Consider the following 20562-nt stretch of genomic DNA (forward strand, 5'->3'; position numbering starts at 1 on the left):
GAGGCATCGGTCAGGTGCGGCCGCCATGAGGATACCCCTCTCTGCATAGAACCATCTGTTAGGTTTATCAACGCTACACCCACCAGAACTCTGACAGCCATGAGTGGTGTCTAACGTGAGGCGCTCGAGCGATGTCGCGTTCTCAACAATGTGGCATGTCAACTCGACCAAGCTCTTTGCGGAACAGAAGCCGATGATTGTCACACTCTTTAGGTTGTTGTGACGCTGCTGTGGTGGCCACCTTAGGTGTGAGGAATCCTCGACAACTGAATCATGCTTCATTTAAGGCTGCCGCACCTACATAGAAAGCCAAGATGCTCGCATCAGCAGTTTCACAATGCACTAGGTATGCTAGCAAGGTTCAAGTAACTTACTTCCAAGATGAATGTCTCCACGCAAGGAGAAGCTTCAAGAAAAGAAGCCAGAGAAAGGTAATCATAAGCTGGTGAAATAGCTTCATCTCCAATTAGAGAAATATGCAAGTACTTGAGGCAAAGGAATTTGCTAGGTAGCATTGGTGTACTGATCATCTGCATAAAGATATCAAGATTAATTATATTACTAGGTATGTCAGATATAATATGCAAATAGCTAGTCTATACTTATCTAAACTTTCAGAATATACCTCATTAGGTGAGGATATGGCAAGTGTTTCAACATTTGGCGCATAGGACAGAAGCTTAGTCCGAGCATGCAAGACAATGTTAGACTGACCAAATTCTAAACAATCCATTTCAACATTCTTTACTTGCAATGTATTTTCGAAGAAAATTGATACTAAGCTACCAGAGAAGTGAAAAATGGAGATATTTGAAGCATTGCAATCTATCACTTGCAGATTTTTGCATAAAGACACTGTCAGGAGCCTAAGCCGCTGCAGCAGACAAGGTATCTTCAGGCAAACTATCTCAGGGCAATTCAGGACTCCCAAAATGCTCCAATGCATCACAACTGTAAAGAAGGCCCTCTAGCTCATCGTCAGCAACCCGCACACTACTCAGATATAACCTTGTCAAGCTTCTCCAATGACCAAGCCCAGCTGTGGGACGAAAAGCAGAGATGCCTATGTCAAGATACCGAATTGATTTATCACTCCCATTAAGTAAAGGTGAGCATGGGAAATAGTTTTCTTCTTCCTCAGGAATATGAGGCAGAAAAAGGCTGAGTTCTTCGATTCCTGCTGTAACAGCAATACGAAGCCAACTACTGATATAACAAGAATCAACCTTGTCACAGCTAGAAAGTTCAATGTTTAGTTCCTTCAAGCCAACGCCCGAGTGATTTTTCAGAATATTGTCAACTTCACTGATGAGATCTCCATTCAAACCTAGTGTTTCCTGACGTAAGTCAAGCTTGGGATAGCATCTCCATGATCTCCAAAATTTGTGTGATACACAAGCCAAGCGGGCAGCATCTCGCAGTGGCATTCGGGCATTAATACATCGACAGATATCCTGGATACAGAAGCACAGGAGAATAGTAACTAGGGTTATAAAATAATTTATATATCGATCTGCACAAACTTGCAGTATTACACATTTACATAGTACAGAGGAAGGCCATGCACTGGGATGTAATCCCAAGAGAGAACGTGTGAATAGGCATATGGAAGTCCACAAGAATAATTTGTGTGCGTTTGTGCCGGTCAACATTCAAATATCCATAGGATGATGCTATTCTATACGATGGGATACAGTCATCTACAACAAATGAGTAAGTATAGCAACAAAGCGAAAATAAAAAATGTACATTCTGGACAGGGTATAAATAGTAAATCCAAATTTTTTGAGCCAGTAAATAGATTTAGCAAGCCAGATAAAAAACAGCCCTCCATCATATGGAATTCAAGCTTCCACTACTACTGGAAGCATAAAGCAATTGTCTAATGTGAACAGTTTCTTAGGGATAGACAATGGATTGCCATTCATTAAAGCCTGTATGCACTTCTGTCTTGGAGAAAACTCTTTACAGACTTACAGCTCAAGTGCTTAGCATTTTAGCAGTGTCACAGAATATTACACGGGTAATCAAAACTAGTACTCCCTCTGTAAACTAATATAAGATCGTTTAGATCTGTCGGGTGGTTGGTGCGACATATGTCAATGGGTGGCTTATCATTGTGGGAGCCAATAAAACATCGCCGGTGCCTGGAAACGGGATAAGGCGAAGACATGCACGCCGGCGGATCTTACCCAGCTTCAGGGCTCTCCGTGGAGGTAACACCCCTATGCTGCTCTGCGGGGTCTCCGCATGGTCACTAGATTGACAAGTAGCTACAAGATGCTCCTTGAGCTGTTTGGTGAAAGGATGAAGAAGGGCAAGGCTTTCCTGCTCCTCCTCTTGTTGCCGTGTCTAAAGCTATCCAAAGAGAGATTTCCCCTACATGGGTGCCCTGGAGGGTTTATATAGGCCTACCCCCAAGGGTATAATGGTAATCCGTCTGGGCTCGGGCCCCAGCCGTCTGTGTCTACGTGGCCGGCTTCTCCGCCGACCGATGGGCCCGCCGCCTGGTAGGCACCGCCGGCTGCCGGCCTTCTGGTCGACAGGCTGGCCCCACCGCTATGGAGTCTTGTCGGAGGCTGGTTACTGTTGCCTTGCCTCTAGTGACGAGGGCTTTGTCGTGGTAAGCATGGCTACAGTGACGTCGCGGGGCGGCTCATCACTGTAGCCTTACCTCGTCTTATCACCTTAATGAGGCACCTCCTTCGAGGGAGAGAGCCGGCCGGCTATTGGGAGCCGACCGTACCCTAGGCCGACTGCGGGAAGTCTGGCCGCCTTTCGGGTCTCCCTGACTGAGGGGGCCCGCCACCCACGGGTCGTACTGACTGCTCGCCGTGGGTGATGTCATGATCAACATGGCAACAGTGCCGCGCCGGACAGGTGATGGCTGCCCCGTACGACGCACTGTGGCCATGTGTGCTCCGGGATTCGGGGGTGGCAGGCTTCACTGTAGTCACGCCCCGTCTCGTCGCCGTTATGTGGGCGCAGACTCTGAGGGAACGATCTTGGCCACCTGCTGAGGGGCCGGCTCCTTGGAGTCGGCCTTCTCATGGCCGGCTTCTTGGAGTCGGCCTTCTCGTGGTCTTGTTTCTCAAGGATTCCAGGGCTGGGCCGCCTTTCCGTAGCCGGCCTGAGAGGTGGCTAGCTGGGGGAAGGCGGCCCCACATCTTGGACGCTTGGAGGCTTAATCGGCCTATAATTTTTCTGAAGAACCAGGGGAAGCCGGCTAGGCTACCCGTGGTTATTTACTCCGACAGTAGTCCCCGAAGCTGGTTGGGCTCCGAGGCAGAAAAAAGACGAGGAGCTCAGTCAGCTTCCTATCTTGAGGAGCCGGAAACTGGGATCCCGCTTTGACTAGGCGTGCCGTCTTCTAGAGATTTTGAAGCTTGAAAGCGGGTACCAGTCGGCGCGCGAGTCAGGCTGCGAGCTGACCGTTCGTCGCCTGCGCGCCACGTGGCACCCTACGGCTGGAGGGGCCTGCCAGCCCACGCGTGCGACGTGATGCCACCGCAGTCTGGGGCCCGCCACTACAGGGCCTCGGCCCACGTGCGGATCTTCTGCGGCCCGGACGGACCGCGCGCCCCCCAGCGGCGGTTTCCGCACGCCGTGAAGGCGTAATAATCGCGGGGCGCGGGGGAGTTGGTGCAGTTAATCCCACGTCCCCCCACGCCCTGCCTCCTCGGCTTCGCCGCACGAGGCTATAAGTAGGGGGAGAGGAGGGGAGCGCCAGATGCTCGCGCACTCTCCCTCGCTCTGCCCCCTCCTTCTTCTTCCTCCTCTCCACCGCCACAGCTACCCGTCGTCGCTCGGCCTTCCCGCCAATCTTCTTGGCTTGCCGTCGCTTCGTCGTAGCAGGGTCGCGCGCCTTTCTTTCACCGCACCTTTCTCATCGCCGTGCCGTCCCCATGACGTTGTCGAGCTCCTGGGACGGCTCTAACGTCCACGACGACCACGTCGACTTCCTCCGCCGGACGAGGCGGCTACCGGGCGCGGATTTTGTGCGGGTCCGCCTTGCGCCGGAGAGGAAGATCTCGTCGGCGCCGGAGGAGGACGAGCGGGTAATCTTCCTACACGGCTTCGGCCTGCCGGCGAGCGGGTTCCTCCGCTCCTTCCTCGAATTTTATCATCTCCAGCCGCATCACCTTACTCCGAACGCGGTGATGCTGCTGTCGGCCTTTGTCACCGTGTGCGAGGGTTTTCTTGGTGTCCTCCCCACCCTTGAACTGTGGGGAGAATTCTTCCAGTGCAAGCTTGGCACTGTCGTCGCGGGCGTGCCCGCCCCATGTGGCGCCTTCATCGCCATGCGGAGGACGAGCGATAACAACCCGTTTCCGCCCATCCCGCTGATCCAGTCGGTGAAGCTCTAGCAGAAATCCTACTTCTACGTGAAGAACATCGCTCCGCAAGGCGACTTCGTCAATCTGCCGGCTTACCTAGACGGCCCGCCGGCTGGGAGGCAGCCCTCATGGTCCTTCCGGGCCAGGTCCCTGTCTCAGGCTGGGGCCGCCTCCGTTGCACGGCTCCGGGTGATGATCCAGTCGGAGGGTTTGACTGGGTCTGACCTGGTGGTTGTCTTCGTGGAGAGCCGGGTGCTCCCGCTCCAGGGCCGACCTCATATGATCTGCCAGATGAGCGGCCGCTTCGACCCGTTCCGGCTAAGCACCAAGGAGATGCCTCACGCCGAGGTGTCTTACATGGTGAACTATATTTCCAACTGCAAGCTCACCGAGGAGTGGCAGTACGGCAAGGTGCCGTACTCTCGCGCCAATCCTCCGCCGGTGGTAAGTTTCTCTTCTTTTCTTCTTGCCTTGTCGCCGGGTTCATGATGGCCGACTCCTGACCAGTCGGCTTGTTTTTGGCAGAATCTCATGCTTCCACCGGCAACCGGTGCTGCGGGGGTGGAGCGTGAGTTCCTCCCCGACCGCACGATGGACGATGTTGACGACTCGGACCTGGGGGCGGCCGCCATGGAAGAAGACGTCGCAGGGGAGGGCGGCGAGGCAGGCGGCTCTGGGCTCGGGGCCGCCTTCGAGGTTGGCCGGATGATGCTGAGGCCGAAGTTGTTCCGCGCCGTCAGCCGGCGCCCGATCATCAAGGTGCGGGCCCATCCGCCGTGCCGGATCCTCAAGGCGACGCGCAGAAACGCCGGGCCGCGTCGACCCACTTCGGCAGTCGGCCAAAAAAGCCCAAGAGTACCATGGCGGCGACCAAGCGGGATGAGGCGGTCGCGAAGGCGGCCCGCTTTCGCAAGATGGTGAAGCAGCCACAGTTGGTTTCATCGTAAGTTTTATTTTTCTTATGCCTTTCTTTTCTTCTTCGGTTGATATCTTTCTAAGCCTTCTTCTTGACTTATCAAACAGGGCCCCACTTTCTCATGAACGGGCCCCTGCCGCCTCCGTGGTCGGACCCGCGGGAGGGTCCTCAAGCTCCCGCCGTGTGGATCCCCGCGCCGATCTCCTAGAGGCGACGGAGCGAAAGGCGCGGGAAGCGCGGGAGGAGCGGGAGGCAGATGAGCGGAGGGCGGCTCGGGAGGCGAGGGAGAAGTCGGCAGAGGCACAGGCCGACACGGCTGCCAAGGCCCAGGCGGAGGCCACAGCCATGGAGGAGAAGGCGGAGGCCCAACGGAACCAGTCTCCGCTGCTCGTCATCCCCCTTCACGCCGCGGCACCCGACATTCCAGTGCCCCCGACGGAGGAGACCCACCACGGCCAGCCGGCGAAGGGGAAGGAGACGGAACCGACGCCGCCGGCTGGAAAGGGTCAAGGTAGCCGGCCCGACACGCCGCCCGTGCAGCCGACTGGAGGTGAGCCGACTGTCGGGGCGGACCTTGTGGTCCTGTCGCCGTCCCGTCGGCGCGCGGAGAAGGCGACTTCCGCGCCAGATCCGCACAATGCCGCTGGCGCCGGCCCGTCGGCCCAGGACCTGGAAGCGGCTAGCGATAGCTCATCCGGGTGGATGCCGGGCGGCGGGACGGCCGTGCTGAACATGGCGGCGCAGGACGTCTGGAGCCGGCTTCAGGCCCAAGCTACCGCGCTGAAGCAGTACACCCAAGAATTTCTCACGACGCGAACGGTGATCCGGGTGAGTCCTTCTGATCTTCGTTGATTGCTCCTGATTTCTTCCATGGGGGCGCGTCAGCACACCCACTGGGTGTAGTCCCCGAGTTCCGAGCCAGCTGCTGAGCAGGCAGCTTGGAACTTCTTGGTAGACTCTAACTGTCGTCTTGTTCTTACTTGTATCACTTATCTTATCTGCAGGAGTATCATAACCTCCGCGCGACTGCCTTCAACTCCCAGGCCCAGGAGTTGAATCAGAAAACCACCAATCTGACCGAGAGCCGGAGTAAGTGCTTCATTTTTTGTCACAAGTGGGGGCGCGTCAGCGCACCCACTGGGTGTAGTCCTCGAGATTCGGGCCGACTGCTGAGCAGTCGGGTCGGATCTTTTCCTGGCAACTTCTTTCTTCATATCTGTGGGGGGCAATGCTGACTTGAGGAGCCAGCTGAGCGGAGCCCAGACCGCCCTTCGCGCCAAGGAGGCCGAGTGCGCCGCCCTGGCTCAAGAGCGTGACCGCCTGGCCAAGAAGTTGGCCGACCAGGAGGAGAGCCACAAGGCGGCCCTGAAGGCGTCGCAGGACAGTGAGGCCGCCCTCAAAGCCGAATATGAGACCGAGGCGGCGAACTGGGCCGAGGCCAGGCAGGCGCTGAGTCAAGGCTACAGGCAGGTAGAAGACTTAATCGACGGTGGGCCGCCTTCTTCATCGTTTCTTTGCCTGCCTCCTACTATCTGGTTCGTCTTTTGACTCTGTGCTACTGCTTTCTTCTTTGTGCAGATTACTTTCCCGGTTACTCTACTACTGCCACCCAAGCCATCGAGGCCTACCGCGACGCGCGACGGCAGGCGGGGGCTGAGGTCGCACCGGGTGCCAGCCGGTCACTTGAGGAGCAGCTTTTGGCGCTTCAAGCCCGCCTGCAGCCGACCCACCGCATGCTCCGCCGTCTTCGGCGTGCCGGGGCGCAAGTGCTGGCTGCCCTCTGGCTCGGCGAGGTGATCCCGCGCACCCCGAGTTGGACCACCGACTGGCTGGAGGTCGCAGTCGGCCGCTTCGAGGCTTGGAAGGCGTCAGCGGCCCGGTCCGGCGCTGGGCGGGCACTGGAGTTCGTCCGAGCTTGGTATCCTGGGTTGAACTTGGACCAGCTGAGCACATGGCAGCAGGAGGCTGACGAGGAGCTGGAGGCGGTGCGGCCGGCTATCATCCAGCACGCCTCGGCGATCGCCGAGTACACCGACACAAACGCCTTTGCCCCTAAGGTGGATGACGCTGGCGTCGCTCAGCCGGAGGAGCGGTTCGGGCTGAACCCGGCAGAAGGTGAGGACTCGGCGGAGGAGATTGCCTCCAGTGATGAGGGTGAAGGGGAAGAGGGGGAGGATGGTGAAGACACTGCGCCGGACGGTGAAGCGACCAGCCCGCCTCAGCCTGATCGTGCCTCTAGCAACGATGTCGAGACTCGCCAGCCGGTCACTCCTCCAGCCGCACTGCCGACCCCACCAACCTGCCCAACTCGCCCGTTGTTCCACTAGCTTGATTCGGCGTTCGTGCTTTCCTGCTTGTTACTCTTTTGAACAATCTTTAAATTTGCACAGTTCCACCCACTGGGGGTGTATTCAGACTATGTTGAATGCTGGCCTTTCGAAGGTCTTTTGTGTAAATAGTATGCATGTGTTTGGCTTCCATTCATGTTTGCTTTCCATCCTTTTGGCTTTTTCCTTTGCCGCCTTTCCTTGGCCGCCGTCTTCCCAGCCGGACAGCTGCTCTGCAGTCTGTGGCTGGAGAAGGACTTGGTTGTTTTGGGAAGGCAAGTACTCGAGCTTTCTTAGATTGCAGCAAGGTGAATGGGAAGCCGGCCAGCCGGCTGCTCTGGTAGCCGGCTGGCGGGGCGGGAGGTCGGCTCGCGTTATATAAGTTCGTTGGTCCGTAGCCGTTTTTCGTGTGGGCATCCTTTCCTTCCCTTGGCTCCTGCTAGTTGGACAGTCGATTCTTCGAGCTTTGACTTTTGGCAAGAGGGGGCTTAGGTGCCGGCACACTACTTGTCTGACTGCAGGCAGAACTTTATATATAACTTAAGGCGGCGAGTCCCGGGGCTGACTGGTCAGGCCTGGTGCCGGACGAAAAAACAAATGTAGTAACATATTCATAGGCATGATACCCATCATCCATAGATAAAAGAGGGTAGTCCCCGAGTGCTCCTCGGGGGACCCTTTGTCTCGTACTTAGTACAAAAGTTAGCGTGATACATACTGCATTTTAACTGTAAAATCTTCGGAGGAGATTGGCGTTCCATGGTCGTTCCGACTCCTTGCCGGAATCATCTCTCTTGCGTGCCTTCGGCTTCTGCGCGTCGATTAGGTAGTAGGAGTCGTTGCCTAGAGCTTTGTTGATGACGAAGGGGCCCTCCCAAGGGGCCGAGAGCTTGTGCTGGCCGGTTGTTCGCTGGATCAGCCGGAGCACAAGATCGCCCTCTTGGAAGGATCTTGGCTTGACTTTCCGGCTGTGGTAGCGGTGCAGACCCTGCTGATAGATGGCGGACCGGCTGAGGGCTAACAGCCGGCCGTCTTCCAGCAGGTCGACACCGTCTTCACTTGCTTCCTTGGCCTCCGCCTCCGTGTACATGGTGACCCGAGGTGAGTCGAACTCGATGTCAGTTGGGATGACCGCCTTGGCGCCATATACAAGGAAGAAAGGGGTGAAGCTGGTTGACTTGTTTGGGGTAGTGCGCAAGCTCCAGAGGACGGCCGGCAGCTCGTCGAGCCAACAGCCGGCCGAACGCTCTAGTGGCACAACCAGTCGGGGCTTGATGCCGGAGAGGATGAGGCCGTTTGCTCGCTCGACCTGGCCGTTTGACTGCGGGTGGGCGACGGACGCTAGGTCCAGCCGGATGCCGTGTGTTGCGCAGAAATGTGCCAGCGCTCCCTTTGCAAAATTTGTGCCATTGTCGGTGATGATGCTGTGCGGTATGCCATACCGGGTTGTGATATCTGCGATGAACGTTACAGCAGTCGGCCCATTCAGCTTCTTGATCGGCTTTGCTTCGATCCACTTGGTAAATTTGTCCACAGCGACGAGTAGATGTGTCATGCCGCCGCGTGCCGTCTTGAATGGGCCCACCATGTCCAGCCCCCAGACGGCAAAAGGCCAGGTGAGGGGGATGGTCTTGAGTCGGCCACCGCCTGTTGCGTCGATGCCATCCCCGGGCCGACTGCAGTAGCTGCCGGGCCGAGTTCCGAAGTCCCCGAGCCGGGTGTGACTACGACAGTCCCCGGGCCGCCTGTCAAAGTCCCCGAGCCGCCTGCTTGGTTCCCCAAGCCGGATCTGACTACGTCGGGGTCAGGCGGCACGAAGATAGAATCAGATTCTGGAGACGGCTTGAGAAGGCGGTGGAGAGAAACACCGGCTGGTATAGCTTGCCGGGTGGAGCCTACTCGTGCCAGGGCATCTGCTTGCATGTTGTCGGCGCGTGGTACATGAAGGAACTCGCATCCTTCAAAATATCCACTGATTTGCTGAACAAGGAAGCGGTAGCTCGCCATATTCGCGTCCTTGGCGTCCCAGTCGCCAGATGACTACTGGACCACCAAATCCGAGTTGCCATAGCACAGGATCCGGCGGATGCCGAGCTCCTTGGCTAGCCGGAGCCCGTGTATGAGCACCTCGTACTCGGCCACATTGTTGGAGGCGGCAAAATGAATTTGCAATGTGTACTTGAGCTTGTCGCCCTTGGGGGAGGTGAGGATGATGCCGGCTCCCAAGCTAGTGTGCATCTTGGACCCATCAAAGTGCATCCGTCAATGAGTGGACTCGGGGGTCGGTGGCAGGTACTGGGTTTCGGCCCAGTCGACGAGGAAGTCTGCCAGTGCTTGGGATTTAATGGCGGTGCGGGGCTGGTAGAAGATCGTGTAAGGAGCCAACTCAATGGCCCATTTTGCCACTCGGCCGGATGCATCCCGACTGCCTATGATCTCGGCGAGCGGGGCAGTATACGACCGTGATGGGGTGCTCTTGGAAGTCAGCCTCCCCAGCCGACTCCAAGTCCGCAGCCAGCTCGCCGGAGACGTGGAGTTGGTCGAGGAGGCTGACGAGGTGGCTTTCGGGGCAGCCGGTGCCCGCGTCGGATGCGGGCTCGTTAGAGATGCGAGCCTAGCCAAGAAGATCGGCGAGGCAACTCGCCGCGCATGCGTCAGCGACGCCTTGCAGCGCGTCGGGGCAAGCGCCATCGGGCGAGCCGGGCTGGCTACGCACGCTGGGGAGGAAGAGGGTTCCCGTCCAGAGCAGGTCTCCAGACGATGGTGCACCTGGCCCCACGGTGGGCGCCAAATGTCGGATGGTTGGTGCGACATATGCCAACGGGTGGCTTATCATTGTGGGAGCCAATAAAACATCGCCGGTGCTTGGAAACGGGATAAGGCAAAGACATGCACGCCGGCGGATCTTACCCAGCTTCAGGGCTCTCCGTGGAGATAACACCCCTACTGCTGCTCTGCGGGGTCTCCGCATGGTCACTAGATTGACAAGTAGCTACAAGAGGCTCCTTGAGCTGTTTGGTGAAAGGATGAAGAAGGGCAAGGCTTTCCTGCTCCTCCTCTCATTGCCGTGTCTAAAACTATCCAAAGAGAGATCTCCCCTGCATGGGTGCCCTGGGGGGTTTATATAGGCCTACACCCCAGGGGTACAATGGTAATCCGTCTGGGCGCGGGCCCCAGCCGTCTGTGTTTTCGCTGGCCAGCTTCTCCGCTGACCGATGGGCCCACCGCCTGTTAGGCCCCGCCGGCTGCCGGCCTTCTGGTCGACAGGTTGGCCCCATCGCTCGGGAGTCTTGTCAGAGGCTGGTTACTGTTGCCTTGCCTCTGGTGACGAGGGCTTTGTCGTGGTAAGCGTGGCTACAGTGCCGTTGCAGGGCGGCTCATCACTGTAGCCTTACCTCGTCTTATCTCCTTAATGAGGCACCTCCTTCGAGGGAGAGAGCCGGCCGGCTATTGGGAGCCGGCCGTACCCTAGGCCGACTGCGGGAAGCCTGGCCGCCTTTGGGGTCTCCCTGACTGAGGGGGCCCGCCACCCACGGGTCGTACTAACTGCTCGCCGTGGGTGATGTCATGATCAACATGGCAACAGTGTGTGCCGGACAGGTGATGGCCGCCCCGTATGACGCACTGTGGCCATGCGTGCTCCGGATTCGGGGGTGGCAGGCTTCACTGTAGCCACGCCCCGTCTCGTCGCCGTTATGTGGGCGCAGACTCTGAGGGCACGATCTTGGCCGCCTGCTGAGGAGCCGACTCCTTGGAGTCGGCCTTCTCATGGCCGGCTTCTTGGAGCCGGCCTTCTCATGGTCTTGTTTCTCAAGGATTTCAGGGCTGGGCCGCCTTTCCGCAGCCAGCCTGAGAGGTGGCCAGCTGGGAGAAGGCGGCCCCACGTCTTGGACGCTTGGAGGCTCAATCGGCCTATAATTTTTCTGAAGAACCAGGGGAAGCCGGCTAGGCTACCCGTGGTTATTTACTCCGACAAGATCACTAGAAGTGATCTAAACAATCTTATATTAGTTTACAGAGGGAGTAGTTCTTAACATAACCATTCTTCGTGTTTATTTGGCAAAAGAACACCGACCAGCATTTCCCTGCAATCCAGACTGATGCACCTCTAGCACACAAAATGGCGATTTGCTTGGAATATACTCCCTCTGTCCCATAATTGATGTCAAAAACGCTCTTATATTATGGGACGAAGAGAGTTGATCAGTAGTTTATACCTCGGGAAGGTCACCCAATGATGATATCACTTCGACACAGTCACTTTGAGAATCGTCGTCTTGCTGCCAGGGTGAGCCCTTTGGATTGCAGATTGGAGCAATCGATCCACCTGGGATACATCAGTAACCATCACTGATGACAGTAGAGAAAACAATGGGATACAATTCGCAAGCAAACTGACATACATGATTGCTAATGGTCTAGAAATATACAAAGAATCTCAAAATTATGAATGTCTTTTGCAAATCTGGTACACGGACATAGCGCCCGCTATCCACAGTTCGCTACGTCGACCCCAACTAGGACACATCTAGATGTGCCCTAGTTATGGCACATCTAAGTGACTTATCTAACGTTAAAAGGAAAAAAATACACACACAAATCTCCATGTAAGATCAATGACATAGAACTTAGATGTGCAATACTTATTATACATCTAGATATGCTTAAGCAAAACTGGTATTTAAAACCATGCATACATCGAGTTCCGACCACTGATAACAGTACTAATAGAAAATAGTGGGATGCGGATTCACAAGTAATAAACTAACATACATCCAGTTCGTTACCGTCGCCTCTACCAATCCCCAATCGCCTCCCCCCCTCCCCACCCGAAAAAAACAATTGGGCCCAGAATAAACGTTGCTGCGGACTTATATATAAGTGAATCAGCTTGCAACTACGCTGAGACTGATATTAGTTTTTAACCCTATCGAATAGATCTAATAGGTTAAGGAGGTTAAAGGGGGTGAATAAATGAGCAAACCCTGAAACAAATTTACGAATGGTCCAGAAATGGAGGAGGGGGCAGGGGGTGTACGGTCTGGGGTTTCCCCCGTCAGCGGCGGAGGATTCTGCATCTGCATGTAAGATTGCCGGAAATGGGGACGACAGCGAGCTCTTTTTAGGTCCTATCGTCTGACGACACAATGCCAGCGCCAGTGCCTAGGTGTGGTTGTTTCTTTCCTTGAGAAGGCCAACGCTAGATTTTTCTTCCCAAAAACTTAAACGCGCAGCTGCACTATCTGGCGGAACCGAGCACATATGCAAGCTGTCCGATGATTGCGCACCTGCTACGCGACAAAACTGCTAAGAAAACGGCCTCCTTCCTCCTCGTGATGTACCTGGCATTGTCGGATGGTGGATGGTCACTAAGTATTACCTTCATGCATGTGCTGATGTCATTTCACAATATTCCGTCTCATTTAAAAAAATGTATAACTTTTGAACCGAGTGTCAAAATGAAAATCCGTTTTCACCATTAGGTTTCTCGCGACGAGATCTTCAAAATTAGATCTCATATGTATATGTTTCGATAAATTTTTTTGAAGCAACTTTGGTTCTAGTTGAGGCAATTTTAGTACTAAACAGAAGCAACTTCCTTGCATCATGTGTACTAGTGAATTTACCTATCAAGTATATCGTAGACAACATAAAAACCATGTGGGACAAATTTTCATTGTATGTAGGCAACTGAGCATCATTCGTAGGCAACTTTATAGTATTGTAGGCAACTTAGTTTTCAAGGTAGGCCAACAGTATCCTAAGGGGGCTACCATGACTAGCTAGTAGCTTAACATCATCCTTAGTTGCATACAACTTAGCTTCATACATAGGCGGCTTTGGACCTAAGTTGCTACGCTACTTAGTTTTAAAAGCAACTATGATGCTAGATGAGGCAACTTTAATGCTAAACAGAAGCAACTCCACTACTAAAAATAATTAATTAGCAACAATAAGCAACTAACTAATAATACAGAACAACTACCAAACTGAGGTAGATAATATCGCATCACCTTTATGAGCAACTTTCCTTCCACAAGAGGCAACTCTAGTGCTAAAAGCAGGCAACGTCACTACCTTGTGTGTCCTAGTTAATTTTGTCTAACATTCTCCTAACTTCCTTATCGGTACTTCTAAGTTGCCTATTGTTCATGCTCATATGTCGTTGTTTCTAAATTGCCTATAATACTATGATGTCGGCTACCGATGATGCTCTTGTGTCCGCTATATATTACTAGTTATGGTAGGCAACATGATGATGAATCTTGGCCACTTAAGAATGTTTGTAGGCAACTTAGAAAAACAATGATAAACAACTTCATAATATTCTAGGTAACTATTTTAACAAAATTAGGCAACTGAGCAGCAATTGTAGGCAACTAATTACTAGTAGCAAGCAACTAGGCATCAATTATATGCAATTTATAGCATTTATATGCAATTGAACATCAACTGTTTGCAACTAACCATCAATAATAGGCAATTGAAAAGTTGGAATAATGTTAGCAAAACCACCGCCACTAGAGAGCTTCGGTCACCGCCTCAGGCCCCCACTCCTCTTGCCTATCTGGCGGCCTCGTCGGCGGTAATAGGGGTGGGGACCCCTTCGTCTCATTTTATATTTCTTAGATATTTGCTTCTCCGACGATATCTACGAGGTGGTGGCAACGATGATGTGTTGGAATAGGGTCTCTCCCTACCACGACGACGTCCGATCCTGCGCTAACAAAGAGCCTATGAGAGTTTGTGTCCCTAGATCTGTTGGTTCACTTCAGATCTTGGTAACTCGTGTGTCTTTCAAGGAGAGTTTTTGGTTGGCTATTGGTGTGGCGACTTCGACATCTTTTTAACCGTTGTTCCGTGTCTTGGCCTGGTTTCTCCAACCCTCTATGCTGCTGGTGATGGATTGCAAATCTGTTCTGCATAGGGGGATGCTCTAGTCGATGCTCTTCAACGATTTATAGATCTCGTCTCAAGGGGGCAACTAGCCACTAGTGCAGATGGCATACCAAAATTGGCCTTGCCGGCGTAGGGCTTCAACACCATCTATATGGCGCCAGTGATAATTTTTACTGGTGGCGTTGGGGCAAACAACAACAGTATTGTGGGTACCGATGGCGTGCCACGTGTCCAACGATAGCAATATGTTCAAATTATCTATGATGTTACATGTTTGCCAACTCCAGCACTTTGATTTTTCACTAATAAAAGAATATATGCAGCAATTTAAACCTACTCCATATCTGTAGCAATTTGGGTGTGGCTTGAACCAAACACCCATGTCATAACCTAAGTCCAACTCATAACAACTCAAAATTATCGACACATACAAATTTGGCAGTTTCTACACATAACAACCCAAAACCAAACACATTCAAATTTGGCAGTTCCTACACATACAAATTATCTACCACTGCCATACAAACACATGGCACTTCCTAGCACTGCCATACAAATTGTCGGTTTATTCAAACTCCTAATTTTGCCGACTCAGTCAAACTAGTTTTGCCTACTCACTTCATTGCAGAATGGAAAACCTAGCGATGAAAATCAAATCAGGAGGGGACGAACTCACTGGTGATTTTGTACAAAGGAGAAAGAAGGTGGAGGGGATAAACTCACCAATGATTTGTAGTCAATGTCGTGCCAAACCGAAACCCTAGCAACCCATTGATACTTTAGTCGTCACCGAAAGCTTAGCAATGCAAATCAAAACAAATGGGGTCAAGAGATAGGGCAGCGAGAGAGGGAGTTGTAGATGTTTACCTCGGCACTGGAGCCCACCGGAAATGGCCGCCGGAATCGAGAGAGGCCGAGAGAAAGAGAGAGAGAGAGAGAGCCCGAGCAGAGAGGAAGAGCGAGCGAGGTAGGGCGAGGGGGGTGTTGCCACTTGCCACCTTGGGTTTGTCCCACTGCCTCCTCCAACGCATTTTTGGGCTTGGCCCAACACGTAATTTTAAAAAAAATCTTACTTTAATAAAAGTAACACAATATTTGAACTTTACTAAAAACAAATTAAAGACTCAAAATAATATTAGTACTTTAATAAAATTACTTTAGTAAAAACAATTAAAAGACCAAATATATTTAAAAAATAATGCAAAAGAATGTGCAAATGTACAAAGAATATTATTAATTTCATAAATATAAGTCCTAGGTTTCTTGCCAAAATATTTAATAAATACTTAAACATATTTTAATCAATTAAGAATAAATAAAAGCGAATAAAAGTAGTTCAAAAATAGACCCTGTGTCATATAGTGCTGATGTGGCAAAACATGACAAGCCACAACTAAATATAATAGTGTTGGTGTTCCCTGTTATGCGACATCACCACTATATAACGCCTTATACCAACTATGTCATGTAGGGTTTTGGAACGCTAGACCACAAACAAATGTCATTCAACTATTTTCCAACGCCAGCCCTATGATCTTAGTAATGTCGTACCAAAAATGCCAACGCCACCAATATTTGGAAATACAGTGGTGGCGTTGATTGAAAATGAGGCTCACCACTATATCACGCCTTGTACCAACTGTGATTGCACAAACAAATGGCATTCAACTATTTTCCAACGCCAACCCTATGATCTTAGTAATGTCGTACCAAAAATGCCAATGCCACCAATATTTGGAAAATATAGTGGTGGCGTTGATTGAAAATGAGGCACCACCAACAAAAGTTGTCGCTAGCCATTTTTCCACTAGTGGGCTATTGCGGTCCTCAAAGCCAGGTACGACGAGCATTTTGGGAGGTGTCTCTTTTCTATGTTGTTGGTTCAGTGCAATTTTTAATCTTTGACGGGTGGTGTACCTATTGAGGGAGTCTGGGATGAGGGGGTCCTTGGGCGTCCGGGCTGTGTAATGTGGGCCGGATTGGTGGGTCGTGAAGATACAAGATAGAAGGCTTCGCCCCGGTTCGGATGGGACTCTCCTTGACGTGGAATGCAAGCTTGGAGTTCGGATATGAAGATTCCTTTCTCTGTAAAATGACTCTGTACAACCCTAGCCCCCTTCGGTGTCTATATAAACCGGAGGGTTTAGTCCGTAGAGGCGATCATAATCATATAGGCTAGACATCTAGGGTTTAGCCATTACGATCTCGAGGTAGATCAACTCTTGTAACCCCTATACTCATCAAAGTCAATCAAGCAGGAAGTAGGGTATTACCTCCATCAAGAGGGCCCAAACTTGGGTAAGCATCGTGTCCCTTGCCTCCTGTTACCCTCAATCCTTAGACGCACAGTTCGGGACCCCCTACCCGAGATCTGTCAGTTTTGACACTGATATTGGTGCTTTCAGTGAGAGTTCCTCAGTGCTATCGACAAAGGATTCGATGGCTCATTTGATCATCCACAATGATGCTGTTTCGGGGGAAATCCCCCCCCCCCCGGCCAAATTTTCGTATTTGGCGGCTTCGCGCTGCGTGCCAACTCGATTGGCCACCTCGAGTAGATTGACAACTATGCCCCTAGTCATCAGATTAGTTTCGGGAACCTAAACTATGTCGCTAATATCCGAGGAGATTTGATCTTCGAAGGGTTCGCGACCCCGATTGCCACTCTGGCCTTAGATACAGAGCAGACGGTCAGGTCCGAAAATGGGAGTTTAGAGCCCGCCGGCTCTCTGCAATTATGGATCTTGCCTCCAGAGATCCGGAGGATATGGCATCATCGGCTAACCCAGAGACAAGCCGAACCCTCCTTACTACTGAAGCACTGGACACTCTGCCGGACTCTAAGTCTGAATTCTTGAGGTCCGTGTCAAGCAGGCGCTGCTAGGAGTCTCCAACTCCAGACAGCTCCACAGACCCTCGTTTCTCTGGCCAACCTTCGCCTTTAAGCGAAGCTCTGGACTTAATGCGATCACTCACCATTACGGAAGGATCACTTCCGAATTACGCCCGTCCTGGACTAGGGGCTGAGAGCGGGGAATTTTATGTCCCACCCACCACCCACTTCATAGCCACTGTCGAAGATCTAACTGACATGCTGGACTACGCCTCTGAAGACATCAGCGGCATGGACGACGATGCCGAAGACGAACAAGGCCAAGACCCTCCGTTTACCAGACGTTGGACGGCCACCTCCGCATACAACGTATACATGGTGGATACACCTAAAGAGGATGATGACGAAGACAAGAAGGATCCGGTCGAGGATAAGCTTGTCGAAGCACCTCCAAAGTGTTGACGTTAGCGACGCCGTTCAAAATCGCGTCACAAAAAAGATAGCAATACCGGCACCGAAGACAATAACACTCCGGAGAACGCCGAAGACCCTGAAGCTCTTGTCGAGCCAACATCCGAACATGATGATTGAGAGGATGGGCAAGTTAATCCCGACGATCCGGTCGAGAATGAGGACTCGGAGGATAGCAATTACCTACCGATCTCCGAAGAGGATGCAAGCCTCAGCGACGAAGACTTCATCATGCCAGAGGAACCCCTAGAACAAGAGCGCTTCAAGCGCCAGCTAATCGCCACTGCAAGAAGCCTGAAAAAGAAGCAGCAACAGCTTCAAGCTGATCAGGATTTGCTCAACGACAGATGGACTAGCATCCTAGAAGCCGAGGAATACGGCCTCGCGCGCCCAACAAAGAGTTACCCAAATCGCAAGCTACTACCACAATTTAACGACGAGGCCCTAGAGCCCATACCGCCAATGCATGACGCTGCTAACAGACCCGACCGAGCATCACGTGGCCGGGATAGAGCGGCAACTCAAGCCGACCACTAGCCCGCACCACCTCGCCGCAAAGGCAGAGAAACAGCGGCCCCGGGATACACCTATGACCTACGACAGGACCTGGACAGTAGAGCTGGTTAGACCAGATCAATCTATGGATCCAGGGGGCGTGCTCCAACACGCGAGGATGGACATCATACTTGGTGTGACAGACACAACCTCACACGGGCCGAAAACCGCATACGGCCTCCGTCCGAACTACGTCGCGATGTCGCCCGGTACAGAGGCGCTGCACACCCCCTATGCTTCACTGACGAAGTAATGGAACATCAGTTCCCAGAAGGGTTTAAACCCGTCAACATTGAATCATACGACAGTACGACAGATCCCGCAGTCTGGATAGAAGATTTTATCCTCTATATTCACATGGCTCGCGGTGATGATCTACATGCCATCAAATATCTCCCCTTAAAGCTTGAGGGACCAGCACGACACTGGTTAAACAACCTCCCAGAAAATTCTATTGGCACCTGGGAAGACTTGGAAGATGCCTTTAGAGACAACTTCCATGGTACCTATATACGGCCACCGGACGCCGATGACCTCAGTCCCATAGTCCAGCAACCCAGAGAGTCAGCCCGGAAACTCTGGACAAGGTTCTTAATTAAAAAGAACCAAATCGTCGACTGTCTGGATGCCGAAGCCCTAGCGGCCTTTAAACATAGCATCCGTGGCGAATGGCTCGCCCGACACCTCGGCCAAGAGAAGCCAAAGTCCATGGCAGCCCTTACTACACTCATGACACGCTTTTGCATGGGAGAGGATAGTTGGTTAGCCCGTAGAAACAATGACACCAATGACCCTAGTACTTCTGAAACCAGAAACGACAACGGTGGTGTCACATCCCTAGTCTGGTATGACTTAGACTAGCTAGCTATTTGTGCATCATATTTAAATTTCATTTAAATTTGAAATGAGGATTGGTGGAACCCTCAGAATCATTTTTTGAAAATGACCCAAATAAAAATTTCTCCAAAAGGGTCCAAGAAAATGCTCATGTTGCCCTCTGAAAATATTGGACAGAGATAAAAATCAAAACAATATTTTTAGGAGCTCATGGATAACTATTTTGGCCATTTGGATTAATTCGATAATTATTTGCTTTGGATATATATTGTTATATATTTGAAATATATGTCCAAAAATTATGCCATTTATAAAGAGCTCTGGAATAATATATCTAGCTCCTGCAAAAATTGGCATAAGGAAATTAAATGATTTAATATATTTATTAAATCAAACAAATGTCAGAAAATTAGAAAAGAAAACAGAAAAGGGGAGAGAGACTTACCTGGGCCACTTACCCGATCGGCCCAGCAGCTCGGCCCAGCTGACTGGCCGACGCCAGTCGTCCCCCTCCTCGCGCCAGGAGGCCAGGGGCGTGTGGCCGGCGCGTGCGCACCGTCGTGCCGCCACGGCACCTGCCTGCCTGTCCTCCCCCTCGACGCCTGGACGTCCGGAACGTCGCCACGCAGCCGCCCCGGTCCTTTTCCCCTCCCTCTCGCTCTCCCTCCTCCCTGGTTCTCTCTTCCCCGAGCGCACCCGAGCGCAGCCGCCGCCATCGCTCGCCGTTGCCATGGCCACCGGCCTCCCCTCGCCTCCCTGACATGCTTCCGAGCTCCGCCACAACCCCCTCCACCTCCTCGTCGAGCCACGAACCTCCGGACGCCCTGTGTAGCCGCCATCGCCACCGTCTTCCTCCTCGGGCTCCGCCGTCCGCCGACATCGATTCGCCGTCACCAGGTCTTCCCCGACCCCGCTGTGGTGCTCTGCGTGATCGCGGTGAGCTCCGCCGCCGTTCCCCTTTCTTCTCCCCCCCGTATCCACGCCGTAGCACCGTTCCCCACCACGGCCGAAGCCTCTCGCCGCCGTCCATGTCGCCGCTGCCGTCTCGGCCCGCCTCCGCCCAAACCAAGCCTCCCTTCGCGCTCCTGGTGCCACGAGGGTGCCGCTGGGCCCCTCAGGTGGCCTCCCCGTGCCCCGCAACCCGATCCCGCTCGCGCCTGAACTCCGGCCGCCGCCCTGAGCTCTGCTCCGGCGAGCTCCGCCGCCCCCGCAGCCTTCCGCGTGTTCCACTGGATGCGCGTGAGCGCGGGCTTCGCGTGGGTGGTCTCCGCCGCTCGAATGGTCGCCGGAACGGCGATCCCGAGCCCCTCCGCCGCGCTCGGCCTCGCCGGCGGCTAAACGCTGGCGAGTTGACTGGGTTTGACCACCAGGGTCGCTGACCAGTGG

The 20562-nt window shown here is 52.9% G+C and overlaps 1 pseudogene; it reads right to left on the reverse strand.

Annotated features, from left to right (window-relative positions):
- Positions 1 to 282: 282 nt before the first annotated feature.
- The window catches only part of LOC119299730, a 34345-nt pseudogene continuing 14065 nt past the window's right edge, over positions 283 to 20562 (reverse strand).

Source organism: Triticum dicoccoides, chromosome 5A, assembly GCF_002162155.2.
Source record: "Triticum dicoccoides isolate Atlit2015 ecotype Zavitan chromosome 5A, WEW_v2.0, whole genome shotgun sequence".
NCBI classification, from domain to species: Eukaryota; Viridiplantae; Streptophyta; class Magnoliopsida; order Poales; family Poaceae; genus Triticum; species Triticum dicoccoides.